Below are 13,857 nucleotides of genomic sequence, written 5' to 3'. Positions count from 1 at the left end.
TTGCGCTGCTTTCTGGTATTAGATTTTCTGACAAGTAAACTGGGTAGTTATTTTTTAAGTGCGCCTTGTATAAAGTCACGGCAATCACGATCAGTATGCCGCCAATCAACGTCCAGTAAATTATTGGTAGCAAGAACTTCACAACGACCATGACAAAAAATGCTAACCATGTTATGGCTATCGCGTTGTGACTAGCTAGGACCGACTTGAGCTTTCCGGCTTTTCGTAGAATAGTTTCGCCTGTCTGTATGACATTGATCACTTTTGCTACTACTTCCTGGCTGGCGGACCTGTTCATTTGTATTTTTTTTTCACGAATATGCAATTGTTCGGAGCAGCGAATTATGTTTTTTTCCCAAATATCAGCACCATGGAATTTTGCTAATAATTTAGTAGCGGCCCGATCGAACTCGCAGTTTTGATCAATTTTATTTATTAATATTGATATGTTTTGTTTTGTTTTAAAGTTAGATCTCTGTATATCTTTGTGTTAATTTGGTCAGATATGCTGTGAAAATGGCCAAGCATAGCTATAATTTGGTTTTGTTTGTCAAAGATTTCGTAATGGGAGTGCTGGTGACCCTATCGTTTGCCTACATTATGGTCGACGATTTTTCCTTTTCGTATCATGTTTTGCTTAGCCTCAACATACTGAAAGACCGTAAACGCCACTGCCGACTTTTTTCTGATGTTTCGGTTGTTTTTTGTTGCGTATTTTTTTCGCAGTTTTTCGTCAAAGTCTTGTACCTGCTGAAGCTGTGCAACGGGAATGTGTTTCTTTTGAAGAAAGATAAATCTTTCTTGTTGAGTTTAAATACGATTAGTTGTATTGTGACATTGCTTGCTCTGGGTTTGCATTGGTTTTTACTGACCAAACACCAGTACTATAAGTTATATAATTACGTGTCGGATTACGAAGAAGCGAGATTATTAAACATATACAACAATACAGACGATTTTTTCATTAGTTCGGCTGAAACCAGTCCGAAATACAAATCAATTAGACGAGTGTTAAACGAAGGTAACGATGCTACAATGCTTACGTCTAAGGTGTGATTTTAATAATGTAGCTATTGGCAGACAAAGTTAAGATTTATCATGTTGATGTTATTAGATAACGCATACGTCGTTGGGTAACAATGATTTTTGCTGTATTGCGGATTGTGAACAAAATTTTCGTCTAGTTGTCCCGTAGAAATCTCAGTCACAGTCAATTTTCTAACGAAAGACTGACACGATTTTGCTTTTGTTGCGCTACAGTACTTATTATGCATTTGAAAAAGCGACGTTTCAACCAACTGGTTACAGCTTTCACACTTGGTACACGCTTCAGGGTGATGTCGTCGGACATGCTGGCATGAGTAGTTGCGATAAGATATCCAAGTAGGTTGCTGGCAGTATTCACACATATAAAACTTCTTGACAGCACCGTCGGGCAGTTTAAAGTTTAAAACAGTGCGCGTTTTCTTTCTGTTGGCGTACGTACAGTCGCCCCTTATTTCAGCCGTTAATCCGTCTGAATCCGTAAACAAAATGTACCAAAAGTGTTCTTTTAAAAACGGTTTCTCTCTCATGTGTAGACTAGTATTTAAACAACGTGCAGTTGGTTAAAAAATGGTAGGCTCACCAGCAATTAATTTTCAGATAAACTTTGTTTGATACTGTTTTCATGTGAATGTAACTTCATGGCGCGGAATCGTTTTCTGTCTTGTGCGATGCTTATTTGCATTTAAAAGCATTGTGTACTAGATTTATTATATGCTGAGATAGCTAAACAAATAAATTAGAATTTTTCTTTTTTCTTTATTCGAATACAAAATGAATGTCTTTACATAACGCTCAAAAACAATCTAAAAACAGGCAGAAACAATGTGATGATTTTCTATGGGAACAAGCAGAAGAACTTCCAAAGGTTAAACCTTTAAAATCTTTGTCGTTCGAATTTAAAGAGGACGATGCAATAAAAAATAATTTGTACGACGCCGAGGTTTACTTGAAAAGTTCGAAGTTTTCGAAACACGGAAAATTTGGTTGTTGCAACGAGTTGAATATTGATCAGTTAATTTCAGACGAACCAAACACGGCACTAAGGCTAGTTGACATCCAGGACGTGTTCGTGGACCTTCCAAAAGAAGTTCTTGAAGATGAAAAAAGCGACGACGACGACGAAAAACTAAGCGATAAATATTTACAATTCGATCTCGATCCGCAAATGACACAGGTTTATAACAAAGCTAAAACCATTCTGCAGGATCCAAATTTCAAACTTAACAAAATCACCAAGGAAATACTTTCATTAGGCAATAACGTAACTGTTGAAAAAATATTGTCAAAACTCGAGAAATCGCAAAGCACAAAAATGTATTTGGAAGACCTGGTTGCGCCGGAAAAAATTTACGACATCAATGAAACTCCTGAACTCAAAAATTGGTTTTCACTAATACGAAGTATCGAACAGCCGTTCAATCGTGATTTGAATAATCCAACAACTTTAAAGGCGAGTTCGAGTTTTGCTTCTAACGAGATTTCGAGTTCTGTCAGCGACACTGTAATACCAAAACCAAGCGATGTTCAAAGTACAATGTCTCGTTCAGGGTCTGAATCAAACAGCAGCAAGTCTGGCATAGAAATAAAGTATGAACAGCTGGATGACGTATGCAGTGTGGATAACTTGTTTGACGAAATCGACGCAGACTGCTGGGAGCCCGAAAAAATAAATACCTTGATAGAAAAAGAACTTGGAAGCAACTACTTGTCGTCTCAGACTACAACTACTACAAAAACTGGTGCTAATGTTTCCATCGACGCAGTTACTAAAAAACTTTTGGACATCAATCGTACTGTGTTTAGCCATTCTGATTTTCGATCTCAACAGCTCAACGCTATTAAGAGCTTGCTTCAGAATAACGATACAATTTGCATCATGCCCACGGGAGGAGGTAAATCTCTGATCTACCAAGTCTTCGCAATATATTCGAAAAAAGTGGTTATTGTCATCATGCCGCTCATTTCACTAATCGAGGATCAACTTCGGCAGTCTTTGAAATACAACATTAACGCCATTGTATATAGGTCGAAAGCAGAATTAATGCAGGTGTTTGACGAAAACCGGGAACTTGTAATATTCACAACTCCAGAGAAACTCGCTAGCTCGGACACATTGAAATATTTTTTAACCAGATTTATAGAACAAAACTGTATTGCAGCGTTCGTCATCGACGAGGCGCACTGTGTTTCTACTTGGGGATCGACATTTCGACCTGAATATCGTCTTTTGCGAGAAAGATTACAGTCAACGACGATTCCAAAACTTTGTTTAACTGCTAGCGCCACTACCGAGGTTTTAGCGGATATCCGCAGCCAACTTGGTTTGAAGAACCCCAGAGAATTTATTTCTTCAATTTGGCGAGAAAACATTCACATAAGCGTCGTTTCGGTCAAAAACGATGCGGAAATTCTGGAAGTCGTCAGTAACCTTTTGAGAGGCAGATATTACAATAAGGTAGGTATTATCTATTGTTTGTCACGGGCTGACTGTGACACAATGGTGAAAAAACTACAGGCTTTAAAAATGAAAGCTTTGAGTTATCACGCTGGCATGACTGTTACAAAGCGTAAAACGACACAGACGGCTTGGATTAAAGAAGAAATTAAAATTATCGTAGCAACTATTGCATTTGGTATGGGAATTGACAAACAGAACGTACGATTCGTCATTCATACGTCGTTGCCCAAAAGTCTTGATTCTTACTACCAAGAATTTGGGCGAGCGGGTCGTGACGGAGAAAAATCCGAAGCAATTCTTTACTACAACGAAAAAGATCGGGTAGGCCATTATTGGCTAGAGTTTTATTCAAATGGAAAAAGTACGACAACTACCGCTATTTTTCCAAACAAAAACTTGCAGCATGTACTAGAATACGTGGTTAACAACCGTACATGTCGTCATAGAATGATATCTAATTATTTTGGTGATTCCTTGGGAAACAGAGATTGTATGACAAATTGTGACGTTTGTGTTTCGAGGTGTAGGCCGCAGGGAAGTTTGATTTCGTATGAGTTTGTTGCAAAACAAATAATTGAAGTGGTGAGAAAATTGTCGAATGAAACAAACGGCAAAAACGGGGTGACCTTGCTTGAGTTAGCAAGCGTATTACTCAATAAAAAAATTAAGAAAGAAAGCACGTACTCGGTGTTGAATCAATACAAGGGAATAGGTAAATCTTTAGGTTTAAAAAACCTCAAAAACATTTTTATACTTTTGCTTGCCAAGGATTTAATTGCTGAAAGAGTTGTAAAAGGTTTTAAAAAAACTCTATTAGTCTATTTATGCCGTGGGAAGAATCTTTATCAAAAAGAACTTCTTAGCAATCTGCAAATACATGTTGCGAACGATTTAGACCAAACGGGCGAAACAGAAACAGAAGTGCTTGAGAGCGACCAGTACGAGTATGAAGTAAAATTCAATAGAAATTTTGAAAACCAGGTTAGCGACGGTTGCGACGATTTGAGCGGAGCCAAAGTTGAAGAGTACAAATTTGCAAACAGGTTTAAACAACGCAGACTCGCTTCGAATAGTGAATATTTGTTTGATGAAATCAAAATTACAAATATGTTTCAAAATACAGATATTTTAGAAACAAACAAAAGGCTTCCTAATTATACAAAACCAATATGCAGTATAACCCCGACCAAAAGACCGAATTTGTTAAAAGTAAAGACTTCAGTACCAGAACAAAGAGATTCGTTTCCACTGGACACAAAAAACGATTTTAAGCTAAACTGGATTGCAAGTTCCAACTGTCTGCTTAAAAGTCTCTACAATGTCCCGCAAAGAGAAGAACTGTTTAAAAAATTGTTTTATTTAAAAGAAAAATTGTCAGATCATGCAACAAACCAGGACCAATCTGTTTCTCTTGATTTGATATATTGCATTACTAAAGAATTTCCGGCTATAGAGTCTATGAAAAGTGTAAGTCAATTTTAAAAAAATTTTTAGTTAATTCGTTACCGTCAAGAGTTCATCGAGGAAATTTATCAGTTTTGCAAAGATTTGATAAATTGCAAAACGTCAAAAATATTATGAAGCTATTAAGTTTTAAAATTTAAAAGATCTTTAGAATGTACTTTTATTATTGTTATTTATGGTATTCGCATTTGAAAGCTAAAACGCTTATCGTAAATTAACAATGTAACACGAATAAAATCGAACGAAGCGAGTACAAAGTATGTGCTAGTTTTGTTTTGTTTATAAAAATTGCACCGTGCAGTAACCATAGCTAAAATTTAAAAAGAGTTCGAAGTAAATGAAAAGTTATAACATCATTGATTAACATAGGATTAAAAAGAAATAAAGCAAAAAAGTTAGATTAAGTAGACCTGGGTTTCGATTCTTTTTATTCGAAATTAGTAATGAATTGACTGACAATTCGTTCAAGCGTTTACAGCGGACTTCTCTATTTGAATAGCTAGCAGAAGTTATCCTAGAATATGTCTATAAAAGTGCTCGTGTCTGGCGAGTCAGGGCAGTATTACGCAAATAATATCCTGTAAAGTGGCTCGCCAGGTTTATGATACAGTAAGCTCTGAAAAATGTAATATGATACTGCGATATTGTTCATTTTGACTGAATAAAGAGAACTGTCAATCAAATATATTTTATTTGTAATACAATTTTATCACAGAAGAGTAAATCGAATAACAAAACGTTAATTCAGATCTTTTTACGACGCCATCGAAGCCTATTATCTAGTAAATTTGTTAAAAATGATAAAAAACGCTAATAAACTTTTGTAAATTTATTGGTAGTGGCATAAATATCTAGTAAGACAATCCGTCGATTTTAAGCGGGTAATCTGGGTTTTTTCACTGTGGATCTAATGTTGAGTTAATAAAATTATTGTTGAAAGCTTATGCCATTAATTAATCGAAATTCGCTTATGCTGGCTCAAATAAAATAAAGTCAGACTAATCCTCGATTATTTTTTGGATTTTTACAACTTGCTTGTGGATGCATCCATCTTCACTGTTGTCACTGTTAGTTTTGGGCGAGAAGTGTGATTCAGTTTTTGATTTTCTTGAAGTGGACTTGGAAGAAACTTTTGTCGGAGTTTTTGTTTTAGAAAGGCCAAGTGCTGTGAGAAGAACTTCTTTTTGTTCTTGAACGTGCGCTTCTTCATTGTGGATTTCTGGGAAAAGCGGGACGCTGTATTCTTTTGAACTGTTGTTTGTATCCTTGTGCCATTCATTTATAGTTGGCGAATTACTGGGTTTTTGCTCATAAATGCACTTTGTCGTTAAGTTATTGGTGAGTTTCCACGATTCTGGCTGGTCAGTGTTTTTCGGAGAAAAAGAATCCATGTAGGTCTCACAGGATTTGACTTTTAGTTCGAGATTTTTATCAGAACAATCTTCAAAAATGTATGAAGAGATGTAATCGTTTTTCGTAGCAATGTTGCACTTTTGATTCAAGACGCTTTCTTCAGCGATTTTTTTTTCAAGTGAATCGTTGTTACTTGCGTAAATCGCGTAGTCAGAACGAACCAGTTTTGGTAATGGTTTCTTTGAGCTTGCACCGGTTTTTTTCGCGTTTTGTGTAACTTCAGAGTTATTGGCCAAACTTTCAATGTGGTTACTATCTGAATTGGAAGGTAAATAATCAGACAAAGGCGAGTAATCGATCATTAAATGAGACAGATGTTTGGGATTTTGATCAAATATTTTGTAGTCTTGCGTTACTTCATTGGGGAAAGTTTTAGCCAAATCTTCCTGATTTATTAGTTTGAGCTGATTTACGAATTTAGACTTGTTCGAAATTCTTAGATCATCTGTTAATTTTGACTGTGTTACAGATTCGCAACGCTGTAGCAACTTAGGTTCGTTTATTGATTTGAGATGATCTTGAAATGTAGGCTCATAAATCGATTTCGGTTGCGTTGCTAATTTGGATTCACACAGAGATTTGCGTTGATTTATCGTGTTCGGCTCATTTACCATTTTAGTGTGGCTTATTAGCTTAGAATTGTTGGCGATTTCAGTGTTACTTACTAAGTCGACGTCTTTCTCGTTAACAGCTGCGACAGGATGACTAGTTTTGTTTTGTTCATTAGTGTTGATATTATCAGGCGGATAATCAATACTCGCGATAATTAAGTCTTTAAAATTATGTAGACGCAACTTTTCTAAGCTCAAAGACTGGTCAAAAGACAAGTCCTTAATAGAGCAAATACATTCTCCAAGCTGGGCTTCGCCTTTGCAGCAACATTCAAACGATTTTTTCGAGTCAAAAATTTCTCCAACCACGTAAAGCTCGTTGTCGAACGAATGAAGTAGTAATTTCACTTTGAAACAAATATTTGGGTTTGGCTTTATCAGTGAGTCAATGTAAGTAATGAGCGGCAAATATTTTTTTCTAAGACTTTTGTGTTGAGTACTTCGTTCGTCTTCTGAATATTCTAAAGTTGCATTCGCACTTGCATTATTCATAGCATTAATTGTTTGATCATTTATAGCGCTAGAACTCGTTATTGATAGTTTTCGCGCGGATGGGGATAAGTGTGTCACCTCGTTATTCATTTTACTTTCGTTACAAGAGTTATTTTGATTTATTTTTAACGCTTCACTGTCTCTGAATGAGTCACGTTCGTAAGGGGAATAGTCGGAAAATACGTAATTAACACTGTCTTAAAAAAAATTTTAGTCTCGTAACTTACAGACATTTTTTCTCATGAATTTTTCGTCGACATCCGAGTTTTGAAGTGAAGCAGACTGTGGCTTTCTCGACATGATGATAAGGTATATTTTTTAATGGCTAAAAAATGAATTGTAATACTTTTTGTACTAAAAATTTTGAGCTGTCACACATTTCAATTAAACTATAGAAACAGCGAAATGAATTTTTGCTTTTTTTGAACCAAGTAGGCGCAGCGGACAACGTACGATTTAAGCATACGGAATATCTTTGAATTTATATGTCGAATAAATTTTTTGTAATTGCGGAAAGAAATATTTTTGTTATTTATCTGTATGATTTTGACTTGTTATTATGATTCGTGCAACGTGTTTGATCCTGCCCGCGATTTTGTTTTTTTAAGATCTAGATTGGTAAGTTTGAGGCAAAGTATTGTTTTAGGGGCAGCCCACTTTCAAATTGTATCCCATGAGGCCGACTTTCAAAGAGCATGAAGAGGTGTTGGTAACACCTGAACATGATCGAACCGGCTTGATAAAGTTCGGGCTCGTGTTGTTGTTTTTGAATCTGCCGCTTTTTAATATTGTGTGGTACGTACTTTATATTTATGTGGTCCAGATGCGGTTTTATACAGTGATGTGTCGAAAAATAACTAAAATAGGTCAATCCATCAGGATATTGATGCATAGAAATTCTGTTGTGAAAAGATTATTTTTAATTATTGAGTCGTTGAGTCCTATGTACTCGCATTATCATTCAAACACTACAACCATAGCCAATTGATACGGTAAAGTGCATGTTTCTTTGATTGTCTGTGTTGCATGTAAAACCAAACAATAAAAATTAGCTGAAAACCATCATCTATGATTACTACACGCTCTGTTGCAGACTTAAATACCTCAATTGAAAAACTGAAACTATTTTTGTCTGATAATAAGCGTGACGTACATGTGATGAATGCTGAATTACAAAGTCTGAAGAAAGAAATAAGTATCATGAAGTCTGAACGCAAGCAAAGATGGAAGCTCAACATGAACGATTATAAAACAGCTAAAAACGAATACAATGTTTACCGAAGGGCAGAAGAAATTTCTATTGAAAAAGCTAAACTAATTTCTGCAAAAGCCAAACAACGTCTGAAAAACGGCCGAAGTTCTTCGTTAAAAAATTTAAATGATAGTTCGGATTCCTCAAGAGTGAAATCTACTTAAAAGAACTGCGTTTGAAAACAGCATATTCAAAGCGAGCGCAGAATAAACTGAAATTGCTTGATTAATAAATTGTATTTATGTGTAATATATCGTCAGTAGCCACTGGTCTATGCTTACAAACAAATATTTATACACCCTTACAGTAGCATCTTATATTTATTTTTAGATGGCAGAGGCCTTTTGCTGGTTTGCCGTATATTACCTATTTTTTGTGTGTTTAAACATTGACGCAGGTTTGCAAAATACATTTAAGTAATGGAACACTAAGAAATATATGCTCTTCTCTTGAATATGCAACATTTTTTCCACTTGTCGTTCGTCTCCAAGCTTTGCAGCTAATAATAGCTTGTTGGACAAAATAGGGCTGGCCATATAATCTGAAAAACAGGAAAAAAGTGAATTAATAGCTGAAAGCCGGAAGTTAAATAAAAAATTTAAGTAATTATCTAAACGAAACAATTGTGACAAATTGTTCTGGTTTTGCAGTAATACATCTTCGACGAATTCAGCAATGTCAAGGGAAATTACGTTTTGGTTAGACAGTTTGTGTAAAATGTCACAAAGACTGTTTTCTATTTTAAAGTAGTATTCGATTCGCGCTGTATTGTCCATTAAAGTTGGATGTTCTGAATTCAATAGCTGTAAATCATATGTCAGTTTGAGAAAGTCAATCAACTCGGTGTTGTTAAACTCAGATTCTGCGCTGAGTTTTCTTAAAGTGTGAAACAAATAATCTACAGATGCAAATTTTGATTTACGAGCTTGCAACCAGTTTGTTTCTTCGTCTAAGAAAAGAAACTCATAGAAATATCTGCACAATTCAATGTGCTCTGACATGTGTTTATAAGCCAAAGATTTATTGCTGAATTCAACAAGCTCGTTTAGTGTATTAAGTAATTCGTAAGTTTTTTGGCTGCCGCAAAAAGGAATGTCAGGCCGATGAAAAATGTTATAATAAATCACGGCAGGTGCTGAATAGAACTCAGTTACTTTCATGATAATTGAATATGTTTTATAAACGTTGAGTTTTGTAAAGTATTCGCTTAAATAAATCAAGCAAAGTTCGTGAAAGATATTCCATGGTTTGCCTTCAGAACTTTTAGCTTCGGTTGCAAACAGATTAGCCAATTTTATTAGCAGGTCTTTAGTGTCTTTATAGACTACTGTCAACTGAACGTCTGCTTTGGTTAAATATTTAGCTACAATATACTTCCCCCAAAGCACGTATTTATTGTTTCTGTTACCCGTAAAAAAAATTGTTAATATGTATATACAAATAACGTTTGTTTCAAGAATGCCAATTTCATTGTTGGCAAAATTGAGGCCATAATCAAGATGACAGTCAGTCCACTCTAGTCCGTCCACGTACATGTCTCTAAGCAACGTGTTCATGATACAAAATTTATAGGGTGTATGTGACAAAGTTTCATTGTGGTAATCATCTATAGGCCATTTGTCCAAAATTTGGTAGAATCTTTTTTGCCAATGCTGGATTTCCGTACTTTTCCATTTTAATTTTTTAAATTCCTCAAGCAAATCGAGCAAAGTTAGCTGCCATAGTTCAATAATTTTTAAGTTCGACGCTTTAACTTGGGAGCTTTGACCATCAAGAAACTTCAATTGATCGTTAGGATCTACTGGGTTTAAACCAATTTGCATGGGTTCGTTATTTAATACATTTCTAATGCATTGTAGTTTGTTATTTTTAAGTTGGTTGTAGCCTGTAGAAACTTTTATGTCAGAAATCAGTCTTTGCAAAGTTTCCCATGCCGGCATGACTAAATAAATTTAAAAATAAAAATGTAAATTTGAATGATTACATAATTTGTGGCTACAAAGCCCGTACCGACATACCGTTTATTATAAATTTTTACATTGATATGTTAAAATGAAAAGCAAATGATTGATAGTATCGTTTGTTTGCACCATTGCAAAAAAATTATTTGATATGAATTAACACAATAATGCTTAGTGGTATCTTACGGCATTATTTCAACTCTTCACTTGGGAACTTATTTCAAAGTACGTTTAAACTTATCAGAACGAGTTAACTTTATTTTAGAGCTGCCTGATTCAGACTTAAAATTCGACTCTAAAAGAGGATTGAGACTTAATGAACTTCATGTGAACACAAGCTCAGTAAATCGCTATCTTTCTCAAGTCAACGCTAGATCGCGCTTAATGTACGGTGATGTGCAGAATTTTAACCTCTATTACGATCCAGAACCTGGCTTGATCAAACTGCATATTGACCATTTGGATTTAGGAATCAAGCCAAACACAGTTCAAACTATGACGCTCACTGCTAAAAATTTAGTAAGCCGTACGTTGGCGTCGTTTTTGCAATCATATGGCCCAGAAACCTCAGCAACAGCTTTTTTAAAAAGTAGTCCGATCATGCAAAAATTAGGTGCTATACTATGCTGCAAAGATAACAGTATTTGTAGCACAGTGCTCTATGGTTCACCCATAACAAAAGCTGGTTATTTATATAGTCAAGAGCTGCAATCTGCGCATCCGCATTTTTCTTCGATATATCCCTATAGTACGGTTCCACCCTACGGTGCATTCACGGCGGCAAACGGCGGATCTTTTCAGATCAAACAATCTGGCGACTTAAACAGAATTTATCAGCAGTCTGACATTTATAATAACGACTTGAACCTCGATTTTGACGTTCAAGAGCAGCCAATAATGACTACTTCAATTCATGAAGAAGAAAGCACCATCGACAATCCCAACACCTACGCCGAACATTTCAATCTCACAGCGTATTATATACCTAAAATTAACTTTAACCCTAGTATCGAACAAAAAAACTTTTCGTCTGATCTTAATTATGACGCAGAAAATTTTACGGCAATAAACGACCAGGAAGTCATAGAGCAAGCTGCTGAACAGACCTATATAACAACTATTTCTAACAGTCCAGAGTTAGAAAAAAACGTTGAAATGTATGCTCCCGGCTCCGCGAAAAACTCAGCCAGCAAGTTAAATGCTAAAGTTTCTTCTAAATCTGAACCCAACTCGATTAAAAGAGTTAAAGATTATCTAAATAAATAATTTTGAAAGTCCACGCAATTAAAATTTTTGATTTATTTACATTACATATCCTGTTGTACCTCAGTATTTCGAATGACTTTCAAAACTTGGTCATTGAGTAATTTTCCTTATCTAAAAAGAACGAAAGTGAAAATCTATGATCAAGGTTTAGATTCAAAAGACGATTGTACGTTTACGCAATCCAGAATCATAAATCTTTTTAGATATATGTGTAACTGTGGACGATCTCGTGTTTCACATCAATTTACGAAAAAAAGAAGTACGAGCAATTCCTTATAGTGTATTTAAATACAAAGCTATTACGTGTATAGCTTATATCAAAGACACACTGGTGGTGGCTACTGAAAAAGGCGAAATATTGTGTTATTTAGATAAACAGTGGAAACTTATAACTTGCGTTAACATAAGTGTTGTGTATATGTGCGTGTCGGAATTCAACGGCAAGTTGATGATAGTAGCTTATGTAAACAAAGACTCCATCATTTTTGTAGAACTGTCAGACTCGTTTTCACCCACACTGTATCCCAAATTTGAACCAGACGTTATTTTAAACAAAAGATCATGCTTAGTCACGTCGATCAACTTGTACGATTCAACGTTATTTTTAGGAATATCATCGGGAGAAATAATTCTATTTGATATGAAAGAATTATTGGAACGCTGGAAATACAACCTAGACACCCGTTATGTCAGAGACATAAGCTGTGACGTGCATTCACTTTTATCTTCAGATGACGAAATCGCGAACTTGCTTACTTTAAACTGTTATAATCAACATAACATTTTGCACGTGAAAAATTATTTGCTATTAAAGCTAGACAACATAGTTGTTGCGTTGAATTACAACTCCAACTTTAACAGATTTGAAAAGATTGGAATTATATTCAATGGCAACCTACTAGCAACAGTGTTATGCTTTGAAGATAATATGTTGATGTTAATCAGTGAAGAAAAGCTCGTTACAAGTTTCAACTTTTCTACGGGATCGATTGAAAAAACGCAAACCTGTTCAGTAGAGTTCTTTTCAGAAATCAGCGATGCTAAAAGTTTAAAAAATAGTTACACGACTTACAACGGAAGTGAAATTATATTTTTCGAATGAACTACATTAACAGTTGAGATGAACTAAAAATTTCTTTAGAAAGTTCGTGATCGGATAAATTCGGTTTTGCTTCATATACAGCGTCAACTACTTTGTTAGAACTCTTGATGACTGTGCCCTGTAGACCTATGTATTCAATATTAAATTCTTGTTTGCTTAAGAAAAATATTGATAGCAGCGTGACGTTTCTAAACTTGTAGGCAAAAACGGAATGGAAAGTGTTTCCACACGCATCTTCAACCACACTTAATTGCTGGGTCGCCGTATTTGGTTCCATGTACATACAAGAGACTTGATTGTTGTTTCTAAACAGGAGCATTTCTGATGGCCAGTTTTTCGCTTTGACAAACACGCCCGTGAGATTAATTGTTTGAGAAAATTGAACTTTTACCTCAAGCAAATAGTTCCCGGAAAAATCTGTGTCTGCAACGGCTTCAAATGCTTCAAATCTTAAACTGTGGTCCCGAATAATCTTTGACGGGGTGACAAGTTTATTCTTTTTGTTGAGGATTTCAACCGCGCTGATGCAGTTATTCAACCACTGTGAACCTGCTCGAGTAGCTTCAATGCCGCAATTGCAACCTTCTCCGTGAGACCTCATTGTCATCTCACCTAACGCATGTGTGTACTCAAAATTACACTGCCTCCACAACTGAATCGAAACTAATAAAAATGAAAAATAAAAATACAGAAATTTGTTTAAATTGATAAGATTGGTTTATTAATTTATTATAAGCATAGCTTAAAAGTAATTTAATTAAAAAACCATTGACAAGAGTTTATATAAAAAA

Source organism: Dermatophagoides farinae, unplaced genomic scaffold, assembly GCF_024713945.1.
Source record: "Dermatophagoides farinae isolate YC_2012a unplaced genomic scaffold, ASM2471394v1 contig1, whole genome shotgun sequence".
Classification (NCBI taxonomy): Eukaryota; Metazoa; Arthropoda; class Arachnida; order Sarcoptiformes; family Pyroglyphidae; genus Dermatophagoides; species Dermatophagoides farinae.
The sequence above is the reverse complement of the archived record's forward strand: the minus strand, read 5'-3'. Positions refer to the sequence as shown.